Genomic DNA, 13,585 nt, shown 5'->3' with positions numbered 1-13,585 from the left:
GTGACAATTGTAATCTGGGAGATTGTCACTCCCAAGCACTGGACACATTAAGGAAGAAAAAACTTTATGTCTAGAAAGTTGAATTGCCCATTAAGTCATGGATTTCAGCAGACCAAGCACAGGATCACTGGCTTTTTCAGAGTACCCTGTTCCTCATATCTACCTGGTTCCCTAGCTGTATTCTTTGCTTTGAACTAGAGGAGTCCCCTTAACCCAATAATATCAGCATTAGTAGGCTTTGCCAGTTTAATATTGGCTGTGCCTCCATGGTTGTAGAGGGCTTCTGGTTGTGAAGGTTAATGTTGCCAATTTTATTGAATTGAGAAGTTAGTGTGTGTAGGAGGTCAGTTAAGAATGCCATTGGGTTTGTCTATCAGAGAAGATTAATCAAGGAAGGAAGACCTGGATTGACTGTGAATGACAGTATCCCACACACGCTGGGCCTGGATGGAATAAAAAAGAAAGAAGAAGTTTAGATAACACCAGCATTTCTTCCTTTGCTTCCTGGTTAACCCGGAAATGAGGAGTGTTTCTCTTCCATGTGCCGCCATCATGATTGTATAGACACTGAGGATTAAACTTGGGTCCTCATGCTTGTGCAGTGGGCATCTTATCAACAGAATCATCTCATTAGCCACAGAGGTGTCACACTTTATGAGAAGACAGACACAGCAAGACGCCTGGGTTGCAGAGAAATGCAGAACAACCCTCTATGAAGGTATGGCACATGGGACACAGAATTAAGTAACGTGGTAATAAATAAACAAGGCATCATTATTCAATCTTTTCCTTCACTCTCCTTTTATATCCACTTCTTTCTTGCCAAACAAAATCCTGCTGAAGGAATGATTTTTAAGTAAATCAGTACTCATTCGTTCCATGGTGAGACAAGGTAGATGACCATCAGGAAAAAGTAGATCTGGGGATGTAGCTCTGAGTAGTATCCTTTCTGGTCTGTAGTGGCCCAAAAGACCTGCTTTAACCTCATTTTGTCCGCACATGCTTGCGCGTGCCTGTGTGCGTGCTTGCGCGTGTGTGTGCGTCCGTGTGTGTGTATGTGTGTGTGTGTGTTTATGTATTTGTGTACATGCATGTATATGCATGTGGAAGCCAGAAGTCAACTTTAAGTGTCTCCCATTAAGACCAGAGAACCCAAAATTAGGCTAGACTGGCTGGCCTGCAAGCTCCAGGTATCTTTCTCTTTCCATCTTCCCAATAACAGGACTATAAATATGTCATCACACCTGAAATTTTTACATCATTCTAGGGATTCAATTCAGCTCTTTATGCTTTTAATCCAAGCACTTTACTGACCAAACCATCTGCTGAGGCCTGCTGTCTCAGTTTCTGTGAGTGATGGGGTATATTATGCGTGTGCCTCTCTTCTATTTTTCCAGATGAATACATAGTGTGCTCCCAAGAAGAGATGCTCTCCCTCAGAGCACCACACTGCTAAGCCTGTTGGTGAGGTCATAGAAAAACAGCACCAAAGAGAGAGGGGGTGGGGGGAGAGAGCGCTCTGGTCCTTGGTGGGCAGGCATTGTATCAGCCATTCTGGCAGGATGGATGCAGAGCCTGGATACAGAAGGAAAAGAATGGCTGGTGTGAAGGGCAAAGATCTCATCCAGTTCTTAATCTCAGAAAATGTATACTCTGGAGCTTTCTGATCACCAGGGAATTTCTGAGCTCTGTTTTCCTACAACTCTTCCAACAAATTCAGGCCAGCAGAGGCATGGTAGACTTCCTTCTGCTAATTACCACACAGTTTGTCCACTCCTGCAACTCTCACCTTGCCAAAGTTTTTGTGACTGTTTGTTTTTCAAATATGTTCTTCCCCAAGTTGGAAATTATTAGGTCCCAATGGCCAGTTATTCTGTTGACTTCTAGGGGCCGCAGAGTGAATTTTTCTTCTGTTTGCTACCTGATGGTTTTTTTCTGTTCTTTCCTGTTTTGCAGCTTGCAGCTGCTCCTCACGAACTAGAATGACTCACAAGGGTGGTAGCACCGCCTCCTCTAACCCTCTCCTCTAATTGCTTCCTTTGGCAACTCATATTTTCAAAAACAGATACTCGCTCCCCACTGGAAACACCTCATACAAGTTCCTTTTAAGGAATCACAGAGCCACAACAGGATGTGCTCCTGGCCTTTCTCAGAACCTTTTTCTTGGTTTACCATTTCAATCTTTCTCTATAAAGGTTTTCCCAGTGAACCCAGCCCATTCAGTCTAGTTTTGCACAGTAAAGCTAAATCAGTTTCCTTGAGAGAACAGAAAGAATCTAAGTTAAAGACACACACTTTCTCTACATAGAATTTGTTGTGTCCACTGCATACCTGACGTGTGGCTACCAGACTCACCCCCACAGTGTCTACATCAGTTACATATTACTGAAACAAATAACCTGATTTAAATAACATAAAAAAGGGAGAATTTATTTTTGTTCTCAAGTCAAAGATAATGTCCATCATGGGTTTGCATCTATATTTAAGAATCTATTGAGGCAAATACACAACTATCATCTACAGGTGACAAGAGACAGTTTATTCAGGAGTCAAGTAAGAATGGCTATGACCAAAGAAGACAGATTTAGGTTACCCCAAATTTCATGTCTAAATGATAATGGTTTGATGAAAGTTTTATATTAACAGAACAAAGAAAGTCAGAAATTAAGGCTGTTTACAGTAGAAACTACCAATAGGTAGTTTTAAATAAAGCACAGAAATCTCTGCTATTGATCTTGGATATTATTGATGATGCTCTTAACCTTTAAGTTGGTGGAAGGTGGAAGTTAATGGTATGTTAAATACAACATCCCAAAGGTTTTACTTATTAGTCACAGTGATATTAGATAAAAAAAAACACAGGTGGACAACATAGGTGGGAATTAAAGATAGTTCAAGATAAATTGGAATGACTTTGTAGACCTACAGCAGTCTAACCTTTCCACAACCATTGACTTCTAATCACTTACTCAGTCTTGCAAATGTTTAATCTTTACCTTTCCTCCTCTTTTTTATTTAGCATATGACTCTAGCTCATGGAATGATGCTACCTGTAGTTAGAGTTGACAGTTGTACCTCAACCCAGTTTAGAAACCCTCTCATCAACATTCCCAAAATTTTCTGACCCCATGGTGACTCTAAATCTCACCAAGTTCAGAATATAGAGTAACAATCACCATGTCCTTGGTATGGAATTACATAATCAATGTTATCTCGGATGCCTCACTGAGATATCAGTGAGATTTGTTAGGGGATTTGTAATGGGAGCATATCATAGGACAAATGACCAGTGAACAGACAGTATCAAAACACCAATAAATCCCTAAGGACCCCTCCCTTTCAGCCTGGAAGTTTTCGGGACTCAATGGTACCTTGGCCACATTATAAAGAGGAAGGGGTTTATGGGCTAGCTGGGTGCTAAAAATCCATCCTGAATATTAAAGGTACTTTATGTTTGTGTATTTGAATAATCCATCCTTTTGTTTTGCTTTGCTTTGTTTTATTGATGAGACAGGGGTGCTTTAGCCAAGGATAGCCTTAAAATTTTTGATTCTTCTCCAACCATCTAAATGCTAAGGTTACAGGTGTGAACGTGAATAACATTTTAGATGGGAATAAAGATTGAATGTAGGACCTCATGGATATCAGGCAACGACTTTACCAACTGAGGTCCCCAGTCCCATGACTTGCTGTTTTTTAAGTTTTAAAAGTACAATATAGATGCATTTGGTGCCACAGGCTTATAATTCGAGCACTTGGGAGACTGAGGCAGGAGGACTGTGCTTTCATGATTAGCAAAATCTTTTCCGCTTTACCAACAACAAGCAAGCAAGAGAAATAAAGAGTTATAATACTTAGTTTATTTAAAAAGAGAATTTCATAGAATTAGAAATGAAAACTAATACATTTTACTTCTTAGTTGTATTTTTTTCTGCCTATGAACCAATGAAAACAATGTAAAAATCCAATCACTCATTAAACAGCATTTTAATGTGTTTTCCACTAAATGCTGAGAGCCATTGTGATTTTGGGGGATAAACTAGGTCCATTGTGATGCATGTGCATGAGTGACAATGGTTTCCCAGCCCAGCCCAGCACATTAGTAAATATATCACCAGTGATGTGGTTGGCTAAGAGGCTAAGAGATGTTGTGGATAAGGTAGACCAGATAGTGCTCTATTGAGTCAATACTGAAATGTAGGCCCATATAGAAGCTTTCTGTATGTAGCTATAGCTATAGATATAGCTATAGATATAAATGGAATGGAGATGGAGATATACATGTATATACATACATATACATGAGTATTCTTTGTTATTAAACTTTTTATTAAAATACAGTGACACAGTTTTTGAAATTTTGTGGTATAAAAGTACAACAAAACATTTCAAGATTCATCAAATGCATTTCAAGATAACACTACTATACAATACAGCAAAACTTCTAAAGGGCTTAAAGTGAAATCTCAAAAAAGATTCCTGTACAATCAGATTTACAGCAGCATGTTTACCATGACCAAGAACATAAAACAACTCAATTGTTCATCAGTGGATGGATAAACAAAATATAGTAGGGAAATCTTGAAACATTATATGGGTGAACTTTGAGGACATCATGCTCAGTGAATTCAATTTGTCATAAATTGAAAACACTGGGGATTGAGAGATTGCTCAGCAGAAAAGCACTTACTGTAAAGCAACCCTGAACTTGGCTTTGAGGACTCATAGTCAAAGGTGAAAATCCACCTCTACAAGTTGCTTTCTGACCTCCACAGATGTGCTGTGGCATGTGTGTATCCTTTGATACCCCACATATACACACACAAAATAGATAAATGTAAAAAGAAGGTACTGTGTTATTCCAAGTTTACAAGGTACTTAGAATAGTTAAAAATCCTAGAAATACAAAGTAGAATAGTTGTTGGAAGCATAAATAAAACCACAATGCAGTTTGTGCTTAATGGGTGCAGATTTTCATGCCAGGAAGATGAAAGTGTTCTACAGAAAGATGATGGTGTTTATTCGCACAATGTGAGTATGCTTAATTAATACTAGACATGTGCTTAAAATGTTCAAAATGGAAAATAATTAGGGTCACACACCTAAACAGAGGAACTACAGGAAGCCAAGGAATGCTGAGATTGAGTGAAATAGTCTTCTGCAGGGATGAGCCCCTAATTGCTTATCCAGTACCAATTGCTAAGCTCGGAAATCATACTCATGTAAGCAATGGTAAGCTAAGTGAGCAAGTGAACAACAGCTGAAGAAAGCGAAGTCATGAATTTGAGAGGGGAAACTGGGGTGGGCATGAGAAAGGAAACAGAAGGAGGGAAATGATGCAATTACATTTTAAACCCAAAACATAAAAAATAGGAAAATATACTGTGCACAAATTTTAGCATAATTAAAAACTATGCATAAAGTATTTTCCTGTGCTTTTCTCCACTCATATACTTAGAATTCTAAATATAATTATTTACATTTTTATTTATTTGAAAGTTAATTTAACATACCCTTGGAAGATTATTTTTTTAGGCTGTTGTCCTCTGGTAAGACACCATCATCTCTACCCCTTAGAGAGATTAGGAAAGATGTGAACTGGTCCAGGAGTTGTGCAATGAAATTTCTTTAATCATTACCCTGTTCACGCTAGTATCACAGTACTTTATTCTGAACATGGTGTTTTTGGGAGTCTTAATTTTCTTCATCAATTTAAATCCATTTTCATCTTATTTTCCGGCAGTCACTAAATCATTTTAATTCACTATCTACACCTAGTAGTTTTTACGGCAATTGGGATTTGATTTATTCTGAATGCACCATTGCGTTGTTTTTAATGAGTTCTTAGGAGACATGAAAGGTAGAGGTATTTGTGAGGGATCTTTTAAATGACTATAATATTGTAAGGCACAGACATCTTAATTAAGTATTTTATTTTATGTGTTCTGATTTTTTTTTTCAATCTGGAGCTTTGCTGAGCCTTGAGGGAGTGTCCGCCAAGAGTTAGAAGAGAGATCATCTGTGAGTGTGCTTCCCATATGCAAATTAGTCCACCCAGGGCTCATAGCCCAAACACCCCATCTATTCCACTAATAATACCAGGGCTACCAGCTCTGCTCTAGTCACATAGGGCCAGACAAAGGGAAGAAGGAGTTCTTATTTCTCAGAGTCTACTAGAATAACCCAAGCTAATCAAACGTAAGTCTTCATGTCCTGTCTCATCCATTTTTTCCATGGCTCTGTTTCCTTTTCTGTTCTTTGCCCTACCATCTGAGCAGCTCTGGTGTGGCGTCCTGTGGTCCATGCTTTTCAGTGTTGGTGCCCTTATCTTTGAATCTAATAAGTTGATTTCATGCCAAGTGTCTTCTGGTCTATTGGTTCAATTGTATCTCAAGAGTCTCTGTTAATTGATTTATGTTTTACTTAAAAGATAAATGAAATATGAGTTATTATCGTATTTTATTTTCTTACAATTTATAAAGCTTAAAGCTTTGAAAGCTTTTGGAAAACAATTTGTCAAATTTATGCTTTATGGAGTTAGCTTACATTTTGTTTTTGAAAATTTTACTTATGGTTCCTACTTTCTGTGACAAAGACAGAAAGAGAGAGCAAGAGATATGGGAATGGCCATGGAACTAAAGCACATGTTGGATCCCTGGAGCTGGAGTTAAAGGTTATTGTTAGCTGTCCTAGGTGGATGCCGAGAAACAAACTTGGTTCCTCTGCAAGATCAGTTCATGTTCTTAACCAATAGGCCATCTTTCCAGCCCTGAAATTATCTTTTTCAAAAATATCACCAGAAAGGTCTTAAAACCCTATAACCTATTACAACAGAAGTAGCTGAGTGATCCAAAAGAAATTCTAGTTGAAAAATTATACTCACAGTGGATACTTCGGAGAGGATTTGGGGTTGCAAGAGGCAGAATTTGACATCTACATAAAAGAGTTTGGAAATTGAAAAGATGTATAATATGATCACAAGGAGAAAACTTACTGTCTTCTTTTTCAAAAGTTAAAAATACATACAATGTGACTGCAGGGTGAAAATTTAAATCTAGTTTGTGTAGAGACATGGTCAATTATTTACATATGATATTGTAGAAATTATATAATGATTATTAACAACAATATTTAACATCCATTAAGCAAAGATTTCATCCCTAGACTAAAGTGAATCATGGGTGACAAAGAATGGGGTTTCAGAAGAACAGTTTCCCATGAAATACTTTTTGTTTTTTAATATATTTTTTCTTAGGTATTTTCTTCATTTACATTTCAAATGCAATCCCAAAAGTCCCCCATACCCTCCTCCGCCCTCCACTTCCACTTCTTGGCCCTGATGTTCCCCTGTACTAGGGCATATAAAGTTTGCAATACCAAGAGGCCTCTCTTCCTAATGATGGCCGACTAGGCCATCTTCTGCTACATAGCAGAGCTAGAGACACGAGCTCTGGGGGTACTGGTTAGTTCATATTGTTGTTCCACCTATAGGGTTGCAGACCCCTTTAGCTCCTTGAGTACTTTCTTTAGCTCCTCCATTGGGGGCCCTGTGTTCCATCCAATAGGTGACTATGAGCATCCACTTCTGTGTTTGCTAGGCACTGGCATTGCCTCACAAGAGACAGCTCTATCAGGGTCCTTTCAGCAAAAATCTTGCTGGTGTGTGCGGTGGTGTCTACCTTTGGAAGGCTGATTATGGGATGGATCCCCGGGTGTGGCAGTCTCTAAATGGTCCATCCTTTTGTATCAGCTCCAAACTTTGTATCTGTAACTTCTTCCATGGCTGTTTTGTTCCCAATTTTAAGAAAGGGCAAAGTGACCACACTTTGTTCTTCGTTCTTCTTGAGTTTCATGTGTTTTGCAACTTGTAACTTGGGTATTCTAAGTTTCTGGGTTAATATCCACTTATCAGTGGGTACATATGTGAGTTCTTTTGTGATTGGGTTAGCTCACTCAGGATGATACCCTCCAGGTCCATCCATTTGCCTAGGAATTTCATAAATTCATTCTTTTTAATAGCTGAGTAGTATTTCATTGTGTAAATGTATCACGTTTTCTGTATCCATTTCTCTGTTGAGTGACATCTAAATTCTTTCCAGCTTCTGGCTATTATAAATAAGGCTGCTATGAACATAGTGGAGCATGTGTCCTTATTACAAGTTGGAACGTCTTCTGGATATATGCCCAGGAGAGGTATTGCGAGATCCTCCGGTAGTACTATGTCCAATTTTCTGAGGAACCACCAGACTGATTTCAAGAGTGGTTGTACAAGCTTGCAATCCCAACAGCAATGGAGGAGTGTTCCTCTTTATCCACATCTTTTCCAGCATCTGCTGTCACCTGAATTTTTGATCTTAGCCATTCTGACTGGTGTGAGGTGGAATCTCAGGGTTGTTATGATTTGCATTTCCCTGATGATTAAGGATGCTGAACATTTTTTCAGGTGCTTCTCATCCATTTGGTATTCCTCAGGTGAGAATTCTTTGTTTAGCTCTGAGCCCCATTTTTTAATGGGGTTATTTGATTTCCTGGAGTCCACCTTCTTGAGTTCTTTATATATATTGGATATTAGTCCCCTATCTGATTTAGGGTAGGTAAAGATCCTTTCCCAATCTGTTGGTGGCCTTTTTCTCTTATTGAATTTCTCTTATTCTCTTATTATTTTTCTTCTTTTTCTCTTATTATTCTTTTTCTCTTATTGAATTTCTCTTATTCTCTTATTATTACAGAAGCTTTGCAATTTTATGAGGTCCCATTTGTCAATTTTTGATCTTACAGCATAAGCCATTGCTGTTCCCTCAGGAATTTTCCCCCTGTGCCCATATCTTCAAGGCTTTTCCCAACTTTCTCCTCTATAAGTTTCAGTGTCTCTGGTTTTATGTGGAGTCCCTTGATCCACTTAGATTTGACCTTAGTACAAGGAGATAGGAATGGATCGATTTGCATTCTTCTACATGATAACAACCAGTTGTGCCAGCACCATTTGTTGAAAATGCTGTCTTTTTTTCCCACGGGATGGTTTTAGCTCCCTTGTAAAAGATCAAGTGACCATAGGTGTGTGGGTTCATTTCTGTGTCTTCAATTCTATTCCATTGGTCTACTTGTCTGTTGCTATGCCAGTACCATGCAGTTTTTTTTTTTTTTTTTGCATCACAATTGCTCTTTAGTACCGCTTTAGGTCAGGCATGGTGATTCCACCAGAGGTTCTTTTATCATTGAGAAGAGTTTTTGCTATCCTAGAAATTTTGTTATTCCAGATGAATTTGCAAATTGCCCTTTCTAATTCATTGAAGAATTGAGTTGGAATTTTGATGAGGATTGCATTGAATCTGTAGATTGCTTTTTGGCAAGATAGCCATTTTTACTATATTGATCCTGCCAACGAATGAACATGGCAGATCTTTCCATCTTCTGAGATCTTCTTTGATTTCTTTCTTCAGAGACTTGAAGTACTTATCATACATATCTTTCACTTCCTTAGTTAGAGTCACACCAAGGTATTTTATATTATTTGTGACTATTGTGAAGGGTGTTGTTTCCCTAATTTCTTTCTCAGCCTGTTTATCCTTTGTGTAGAGAAAGGCCATTGACTTGTTGAGTTAATTTTATATCCAGCTACTTCACTGAAGCTGTTTATCAGGTTTAGGAGTTCTCTGGTGGAATTTTTAGGGTCACTTATATGTACTATCATATCATCTGCAAATAGTGATATTTTGACTTCTTCCTTTCCAATTTGTATCCCCTTGATCTCCTTTTGTTATTGAATTTCTCTGGCTAGGACTTCAAGTACTATATTGAATAGGTAGGGAGAAAGTGGGCAGCCTAGTCTAGTTCCTGATTTTAGTGGGATTGCTTCCAGTTTCTCACCATTTACTTTGATGTTGGCTACTGGCTTGCTGTAGATTGTTCTTATTATGTTTAGATACGGGCCTCGAATCAATGATCTTTCCAAGACTTTTATCATGAATGGGTGTTGGATTATGTCAAATGCTTTCTCAGCATCTAAGGAGATGATCATGTGGTTTTTGTCTTTGAGTTTGTTTATATAGTGGATTTCGTTGATGGATTTCCGTATATTGAACCATCCCTGCATCCCTGGGATGAAACCTACTTGGTCAGGATGGATGATTGTTTTGATGTGTTCTTGGATTCGGTTAGCAAGAACTTTATTGAGGAATTTTGCATTTGATATTCATAAGGGAAATTGGTCTTAAATTCTCTTTCTTTGTTCGATATTTGTGTGTTTAGGTATCAGAGTAATTGTGGCTTCAGAGAATGAATTGGGTAAAGTACCTCCTGTTTCTATTTTGTAGGATAGTTTGAGGAGAGTTGGAATTACGTCTTTTTTTGAAGGTCTGATAGAACTCTGCACTAAACCCATCTGGTGCTGGGCTTTTTTTTGGTTGGGAGACTATTGATGACTGCTTATATTTCTTTAGGGGATATAGGACTGTTTAGGTCATTAATCTGATCCTGATTTAACTTTGGTACCTGGTATGTCTAGAAATTTGTTCATTTCATCCAGGTTTTCCAGTTTTGTTGAGTATGGCCTTTTGTAGAAGGATCTGATGGTGTTTTGGATTTCTTCAGGATCTGTTGTTATATCTCCCTTTCATTTCTGATTTTGTTAATTAGGATGCTGTCCCTGTGCCCTCTAGTGAGTCTGGCTAAGGGTTTATCTATCTTGTTGATTTTTTTCAAAGAACCAGCTCCTCATTTGGTTGATTCTTTGAATAGTTCTTCTTGTTTCTACTTGGTTGATTTCACTCCTGAGTTTGATTATTTCCTGCTGCTTACTCCTCTTGGGTGAATTTGCTTCCTTTTGTTCTAGAGCTTTTAGGTGTGCTGTCAAGCTGCTAGTGTGTGCTCTCTCTAGTTTCTTTTTAGAGGCACTCAGAGCTCTGAGTTTTCCTCTTAGAAATGCTCTGATTGTGTCCCATAAGTTTGGATATGTTGTGGCTTTGAAAGATCCTGGCAGAATGTAAAAGGACACAGAAGCCCTGAAATTGGCAAGATAGACGTCAGTGTTAGCAGAACTAGCTTCACTGATTTAGAAAGATAGAGGTGCACAATGCTCTGGCCACTCCTCGAACCTGTGTGTCTGCCAATGTTCTGACCAGGTGTGTGCCCATTGCTGCACCTTCATTAGACTCTTTCCTTGTACCCCTCCCATACCCATTTCTTGAGAATAGACATTGTTTAGATCTGGAAGTCCCCTAATCTCCCCCTTCTCCTTTCCCCCCTGAGGGCCTATAAAAACTGGGAACTCTTTCCCCTCGAGGTCAACTCCTCTACCCTTGCATGGGATATGAGTCGTCCCCAGAGCTCTGGCTTTCCTGAATAAAGCCTCATGTGGTTTGCAACAAGCTCAGTCTGTCCTGAGTTCTTGGGTGTCCACTATTGTCCTGAGGCCTGAGCGAGGGGCTCCTCTTGGAGTCTTTCAGCTTCATTTTCATTAAACTCTAAAAAGTCTTTAATTTCTTTCTTTATTTCTTCCTTGACCAAGGAATCATTGAGTAGAGTGTTGTTCAGTTTCCAGGTGAATGTTGGCTTTCAATTATTTATGTTGTTATTGAAGTTCAGCCTTAGTCCATGGTGATCTGATAGGTTGCATGGGTCAATTTCAATATTTATGTATCTGTTGAGTCCTGTTTTATGACCAATTATATAGTCAATTTTGGAGAAGGTATCATGAGGTGCTGAGAAGGTATATCCTTTTGTTTTAGGATAGAATGTTCTGTAGATATCTGTTAAATCCATTTGTTCACTGTGTCTCTGTTTAGTTTCTGTTTCCATGATCTGTCCATTGATGAAAATGGGGTGTTGACCTCTCCCACTATTATTGTTTGAGGTCCAATGTGTGCTTTGAGTTTTACTAAAGTTTCTTTAATGAATGTGGCTGCCCTTGCATTTGGAGCATAGACGTTTAGAATTGAGAGTTCCTCTTGGAAGATTTTACCTTTGATGAGTATGAAGTGCCCCTCCTTGTCCTTTTTGATAACTTTGGGTTGGAAGTCAATTTTATTCGATATTAGAATGGCTACTCCAGCTTGTTTCTTCAGACTGTTTGCTTGGAAAATTGTTTTCCAGCCTTTCGCTCTGAGGCAGTGTCTGTCTTTTTCCCTGAGATGGGTTTCCTGCAAGCAGCAAAATGTTAGGTCCTGTTTGTGTAGCCTGTCTGTTAGTCTATGTCTTTTTATTGGGGAATTGAGTCCATTGATATTAAGAGATATTAAGGAAAAGTAATTGTTGCTTCCTATTATTTTTGTTGTTAGAGTTGGCATCCTCTTCTCTTGGCTGTCTCCTTTTAGGTTTGTTGAAGGATTACTTTCTTGCTTTTTCTAGGGCATAGTTTCCATCATTGTATTTTTTTTTTCTGTTATTATCTTTTGAAGGGCTGGATTCGTGGAAAGATAATGTGTGAATTTGGTTTTGTCATGGAATACTTTGGTTTCTCCATCTATGGTAATTGAGAGTTTGGGTGGGTATAGTTGCCTGGGCTGGCATTTGTGTTCTCTTAGTGTCTGTATAACATCTGTCCAGGATCTTCTTGCTTTCATAGTCTCTGGTGAGAAGTCTGGAGTAATTCTAATAGGCCTGCCTTTTTATGTTACTTGACCTTTTTCCCTTGCTGCTTTTAATATGGGAGTGAGTGGGTAGGGGAGCAGGGCGGGGGGCGGGGGGAGGCATAGGGAACTTTTGGGATAGCATTTGAAATGTAAATAAAGAAAATATCTAATAAATAATTTTAAAAATTTACATCTTTCTTTTTGACCTTGAAAGTAAGCCAAGGAAATGACTAGTAGAGAACTTTCCCCAGATAATTTATTCAGTTATCTTGTGAATTGTGTAGTTGTATTTCCCTAAAGGACTTCTGATATCCACGAACAAATTTTTTTCTCTCATCTTCCTATTCTTTTATAAATCACATCAATGCATAGTTTTTGGTTAGCATTTTGTTCTTTCCCAAGAAGTCCATGCAAGAAACAACTTGCATCATGCAATTTCTAGAATCCCTTGATACTAATAGGAATTTTCCATGTGGTTAGTACTTAGCAAGTGTAATGGTTAATGTTAACTATCAACCCTACAGGATCTAGACTCACATAGCAGACAAGGTCTTGGTATGCTTGTGAGGGATTCCCTTGATTAGATTAATTTGGCTGGGAAGACTCATCCTAATGTAAACGTGAGCCTTGACTTACATAAAAAGCAAAGAGTCTCAGCACCAGCATTCATTTCTCCCTGCTTACTGGATGCAGACACAATATAAATAGGTGCCCCAATCTCCAGCCACTACAACCTACCTGCCACAGTGGACTTTACTCTAAAAACTTTGAGCCAAAATAAGCCAGTCCTCCCTTAAGGTGGATTCTTGTTCAGTATTTTGTTATATAAACAGAACAAGTAACTAATGTAGCTATCAGCTGATTGTTTCAAACTTCAAGGAAGTACGATGGAGGATGAATAGAAGCTTCAGCTGGCTCTTCTATGTTGTCAGCAGATTTTGGCATTGTCCAGCTCAGGCTAGCCTCTAACTCGTGAACTTCATGCTTCAGTCTCCCGAGATCAGGGATCACAAGCA

This window comes from Mus musculus, chromosome 13 (assembly GCF_000001635.26).
Source record: "Mus musculus strain C57BL/6J chromosome 13, GRCm38.p6 C57BL/6J".
Classification (NCBI taxonomy): Eukaryota; Metazoa; Chordata; class Mammalia; order Rodentia; family Muridae; genus Mus; species Mus musculus.
Note: the sequence above shows the minus strand (reverse complement) of the source record.